Genomic DNA, 6,477 nt, shown 5'->3' with positions numbered 1-6,477 from the left:
ATTAATTGTATAATCAATATATATATATATATATATATATATATATATATATATATATATATATATATTTTATAATATATATATATATATATATATATATATATATATATATATATATATATATATATATATATATATTATTTAAACTATTATGTATATATATTTATATGTAACCAAAAGACTTATTAGTAATCAAAAAAAGTAAAAAAAAAAAAGGTTTATATAGTTAAAAAAAAATGTATATACAGTAATTTGTAAATAAATGAATAAATAAACAAAAATGAATAAATAAAGACATACAAAAGTGCATATTCTTATATTTAGTTAAAATAACTGGATAGAGCAAAATGCTTTTCGACAATAAAAATGAATAAAAAGACATGTGGGTGCATAATATATTTCATATAGAAAAATAAAAAAGACTAAGACTATTAATCATAAATTCAGAAATGTGACCTGCACTTTAAAATATCGCCATCATTCCATCCTTTTAACTTCTATCCTTTTCACAATACTTTGTCATTTCTACTTAATTTTAACTTAATTTTCTTCATTAAAATTATGATTCAAAAATTTATTTTCTTCGTTAAAATTAAATTCACAATGGTTGAAAAAGTGCAGTAAGCTCACGACTGCTTATTGACATTGGCACCACTTTTTTATTTTACTTAAAAAAAAAATTAAGGCTAAACAATCACAATAATAGACTTTAAATGAAGTGTAGTGTTATCCATCCTAACAGTGAATATGATAATTAAATGGGTATCTGAGCATTAATAATTATTTTAGACACACATGATATTATTATAATTATATTTGTTTATATAATTATATGGTTGAAATAGCAGCACTCTGTTTTGATGGGATTTCAGAGTCTCTCTGTGTCTCTCTCATGGCTCAAGGAGGGGGCATATTTCTCGGGCCCCTGTCCGTTGCCATGGCGAGAGGTGAATGAAACAACGCCGCCCATGTCACAGCTGCTCGAGCCTTTTCTCTCTCTCCCCGCACACATAAAGCCCATTTCAAAGCCTGAAAAGCGCATGCAGGGCATCGCAGGGCCGCAGGGCCAAAGAGAGGTGAATGGCAGGCTCAACCTCCACCCCAGCCACAGACTTTTGTAAACATGCACCCACATCCACTGTTCTCCACACATTTTTTGCACTCCCTTATAATGCATCTCTGTGTGCAGCATAAAAAAAAAACGTCTAAAAAAAGCATGATAGTCCCATGATACTTATTGGCAATGCAGATTGCCAAATCCTCATGAGTTTTGGTGAAACGCAAGGAGCGGTCGTGTTAATTGAGTTGTAATTTTAAGATTCAGAAGCTTTAACACAGTCGTGCATGGCCAAGCAGAAAACACATTAGCTTAATAAAGTAATATGCAAACTATGGGCTGTTCAATTACACATCCTAATAATGCATAAACGATGCTAGACCCGTTAAAGGGACGAAAAGGCTCAGCGTTTATTATTATTAAACAGTTATTTCTCTGGAAGTTCCTCCAATCTGTGTTTGAGAGAATAAGAATTAATGGTGAATAATCTGAGCAATAAATTAGCATCTAATTATATCGACCCTGTGCTGGAGTTATTTAATTTCTCAAGGCTTAATTAGATAGGACTGTTGAGTAACTAAATGTTCCAATTCAAAACATGATCATCATGGGGATTTGTCTTTTTATACTTTTTTTTTCATAGCATGAACAGAACAGTCTGGTAACACTGAGTTATAACTTTCAAGTCCATAATTTTTATTAGAAAAGGAAAGAAAAGTACATAATTAAAAAGATGTATAAGAAAAATATATAATGTTTTAAACGGTTTGGTAATAACCTATATATAAACATATTTAACATTTTAAAAATATTTATTTAAACATGCTTTAAATATCTGTTGTATTTAATATAATATAATAATAATAATAATAATAATAATAATAGACTATCAAGAAGAAAAAAAAGATTTTTTTTTTAAATATACAAAAACTATACAATGTATACAGATATATCAAATATTTACTACAACACATTTCTATAAAGTGTGATTAGTTAGTTTTGCGATAGAAAAGTACATTATGATAATACAGGAACAAAATTCTTCTTACTGAAATTTGTTTGTATTTTCTTGTAAAAACTGCAATAATCATTGTTTTATTTGCAACTTTGAAAAATCTTTTTGTCTTATGGCATGTCTTTAAATTTACATTTTTACAAATCAATTGCAATTTATGTCATCATATACATATACATATCTAATTTTACATTGTGTTTTTTTTTCTGTCAGTTTGAATGTGTGTTGAATGTGGGTTTGTTTGGGGTTCACCTGTGGTAGATATAAGGGGTGGATGAGCTCCTACAGACCCTCATTCACATGTAATTAGTCTGCACAAAAGGCTCGTTAAATCTGTAATCCCACATGCCTTCCCTCCCTTTGATAGTGTTGGTCAGCTCAGCTGTCAGCGAATGGCTATTATGCTCCTTATAAAAGAGGGGCAGTTCAGCTCTCTGCATTAAGGCCCCCACTGCGCACGACAAAACTGGGGTCAATAGCACCCCAAACACACTCGTCACACATACATGCAGCAGAAACTCCGGCTCATCACATGTGTCATTAGATCAAACCAAACCTTCAGTCTACAGAAACCACCTGTTTCGAAAACATTATGGTGTGAAAGTGAATCTTAAGAGTACTGTTTAAAAAAATAAAATGACAAGCACAATATTTCACTGAACAAATATGTACTCATAAAAATGTAAATAAATACTCACAATCAGCTATATTTTCATATTAATTATTATAGCTAAAATCATATAGGTTCTGTACTGTATGCGCAGTTCATATATTAATATTTAAAAATCATATTAATAATAATAGCAATAATAATATTTCTCTTGCTCTTTTTGCCTCTTACACCCAGATCCAACGGCTCTTTCATTTTTATTGGGTAGTTGTTTAAATATGTAGACTTTTGAAGCCCAGCGGGTACTTCAGTTATTACAACACATGCAGAATTACATGTATTTTCACAAGGGTTTTGGATTTTAATGGGGTTATGATTTGAGCTCCTGCGTGCTTCTATTCCTTCTATGGTCTGCACATTCAGATTTTAGCTCCATGTCTATGATGTTCCTCTAATTTAGAGCATTTGTGAGGATTATGTATTTTTCGCCTGATTGTGACAAACATTTGGCGCTGGTTGGAGTGAGTGGGAAAATGACACGGCATCATCAGATTAAGTAGGTAATCCAGAGGTGTCTGTGTCTCTGGCTTTATGTGGGAGGATATAATGAACACACTAATTAGGGGTGTTATTTAGATAATGGGTGTAAATCTTTGTCTGAGAAGCTTAGGCAGTTATGATAAAACTGTAATGTGCAAATCCAAAGTCATTAAGATATTTAGTTGATTGTCCAAGATCTTTGGAAGGCGGCTAACTCGCAGCCTGATAGCGCTGATTGATTCCCCTGTTCCCTGAACTTTTATGACTTGATGTGAATAAAACTAAAGTCTCTTTCTCCTGGAGTTTGGTAGTTTAATGGCTGATTACCGCCTTTGCAACAGACCATTAAAAATCCACATGGGTGTTTTGATCGTTTTGCATCCTGATCTATTCTCTGAGGATGTGAGAATATAAATATGTTTTCAGGGCCACTGTGGCTTTAAATTTTCTTCCAAACGCTAGCACATGACCTTTTGTTATGTATGCTTGAACCTCAGTCACTGCAAACTCATGATTTTGGCTAGCACATTGAATATTAAAAAACTTGGGGATATGCTGCTTCTGATTGGTCAGTTGCTCAATCCAATGGTCTGATTTTTCATCCATGGCAACTCTGTATATCAAAAATCAACACAACTGAAACAGGTAATACAATCGCAACTGCCATCTTTCATCTCAGTTAGCGATTGTAGTGCAAATGACTCTAGAAGACTTTAGTATTACTGTAACATTTTTGCTGTGCCTCTTATTTTTTTTTAATAATTATTAAAATAATGTACTAGTAACATTTATAGAATTATAGAATATATAGAATTATGAACTATTATGAATATTAAAACTCAATATTTCATGTTCATGGAACCAGTTGACTGTATGCCATCGTTATATATTCGCAATATATGTATTTTTTCAGCATAAAATATTCTAGAACATAAAAAAAATTATCCTCATGCTGGCAAGAACATTAGCATCAGAACATGAAACTAGAACATCTGAACACTCCTAATATAAGAACCGCATCAGCAGCCCAACAATTCTAGAACTCCCTCCATTTAAGCAAGAACCTCAGCATCAGAACGTTCCAGTGATCTAGAACAATAAAATTCTATTTAAGTAAAATTCAGTAAAAATGTGTGACTGTGAGCGTCAAAACATCAGCGTTGAATAGCATTCTAGAACATTAGAACTAGAACTCTCAGCATCAGTGATCAGCGTCAGTGAACATTCCAGTGATCTAGAACAGTAAAAATTCTCTTCATGTGTGAATATTAGCATCAAACACCTCCAGTGTTGTAGATATCTATAGTGTAGGCATAAACTTCAGCATTCTACAACACTGATGTGTGAACGTCAGCAGCAGAACACTCCAACGATCTAAATCTCCAAGGATCTAGAACAGTAAAATTGTGTTTAAGTAAATATATGTGAATATCAGCATCAAAATACCTCCAGTGTTCTAGAGCATTAGATACTCAGTAAAAGTGCATGAAAATCATCATCAAAACACCTCGAATGTTCTATCTAGACCATTAGATTTCTATAATGTTCTAGAGCATTCTAGAACATTAGAACTCTTCTAATGCGTCCTCAGCATCAGAACATTCTAATAATCTAGAACAATAATATTCTGTTCACCTAAAATTCAGTAAAATGTGTGAATATCAGCATCAAAACATCTCCAATGTTCTAGACCATTAAATATACAAAAAATTCTATAGCATTCTAGAACATTAGAACTCTCCTAATGTGTCCTCAGCATCAGAATATTCCAGTGATCTAGAACAGTAAAATTTGGTTCAAGTAAAATTCTATATTTAAATATCAGCATTCAAACATCTCCAGTGTTCTAGACTATTAGATTTCTATAACATCCTATAGCATTCTAGAACATTACAAATCTTCTAGTGTCCTCAAAATTAGAACACTGCAGTGATCTAAAGTAAAATTCTGTTCAAGACCATAAGATATCTACAATGTAGGCATACACTTCAGAACTGTAGAATATTAATGTGTGAATTAGAACACATTAGAACTCTCTTTATGTGTGAACTCCAGCATCAGAACATTCCCATGATTCAAAATCAGTAATACTCCCCTCATGAACCTCAGGACACTCTTCTAGAACAGTTGAATCTTGAAAGCCCTCATGGATCGATAGAGATGGGCTACCCTCAGCTTAAACCCAGATTTCAACCCTGGTTTGTCTCACTGGGGATTTATACAGAAGTATATCAGTCCAGATCAATACAGCTGTCTGAACTAGGGGTTAAAATGGCTGTTAATCTTTGCAGTTGAACACTGATGGCCACACTAACAGCTGAAGAAGGGCTGAGTCTGTGCATCCAGCACAGGTTAACAGTGAAACTCCGGTCAGGACAGACAGCGCAGATGGAATGGAGGATGTGTGTGTGTGTGTTTAGCTGTTAGAGAGCACTAAACGGTTCAACTACACCTTAGAAAAGATATAATACCCCTTTGTTTGGGCCTTTGTTGTGTGTGTGGGTAAGTGGGGGTTAAAAATATGTAAATTGTGAGTATATGATTGTACATTATCTGCATGCTCAAATATGCTTAAAAAGTGTGAGACAAACATCAAATTCAGATTTTTAATGCACATTTTCTCTCTTTCTCCACTCAAGCCTCACTAAAGCGTTCACCACGTTTAGGTCACTTTCCCAAGAGCCTGTCTCTCCCTTCCCGAACAGATAAAAAATAGAGAAAGTAGGGAAAAAAGAATTGAGTGGTTTAAGGCAGGACACCATCTGTCCTCCGCCATAAAGGACCAAGGACATCTTGCAGTGTTTGTGTGTGTGTGCGAGTGGGAGGGTGGGATTGTGAAGTGGTTTGGTGGCCCAACAGAGGGGCTAGAGGTGAGAGATTTGCAGAATGAAGGGGTGAAACAGAGAAAGGCTGAGTGGCTGCTCACAGAATTCCTGCTAAGAGTGAAGCGGTCTGCACTGGCGCTGGTGCTCCATTTAAAGCTGTGTGTGTGTGTGTGTGTGATTAGCGGACCCCCAATTGTTAGCCATCTCCTAAAGCTGCCTCTTGCAGCTGTGACCCCAATGACCCTGTGGCACCATGGCAACCGTTTAGACCTCCATCCTCTCCCAAAGCTCTCCTTACTGTCCAGTGTCATGCAAAAAAAGCCTCATTTTAGGAAGCTGTAGTCTGTTTTTATTAGATTTAAGTAAACATATCCACATTCATAAGGAAAACGCATAATTATCCCTTTTAAAGAAATATTCCATACTAAAG

Source organism: Sinocyclocheilus grahami, unplaced genomic scaffold (genome assembly GCF_001515645.1).
Source record: "Sinocyclocheilus grahami isolate Dianchi unplaced genomic scaffold, SAMN03320097.WGS_v1.1 scaffold33.1, whole genome shotgun sequence".
Classification (NCBI taxonomy): Eukaryota; Metazoa; Chordata; class Actinopteri; order Cypriniformes; family Cyprinidae; genus Sinocyclocheilus; species Sinocyclocheilus grahami.
Note: the sequence above shows the minus strand (reverse complement) of the source record.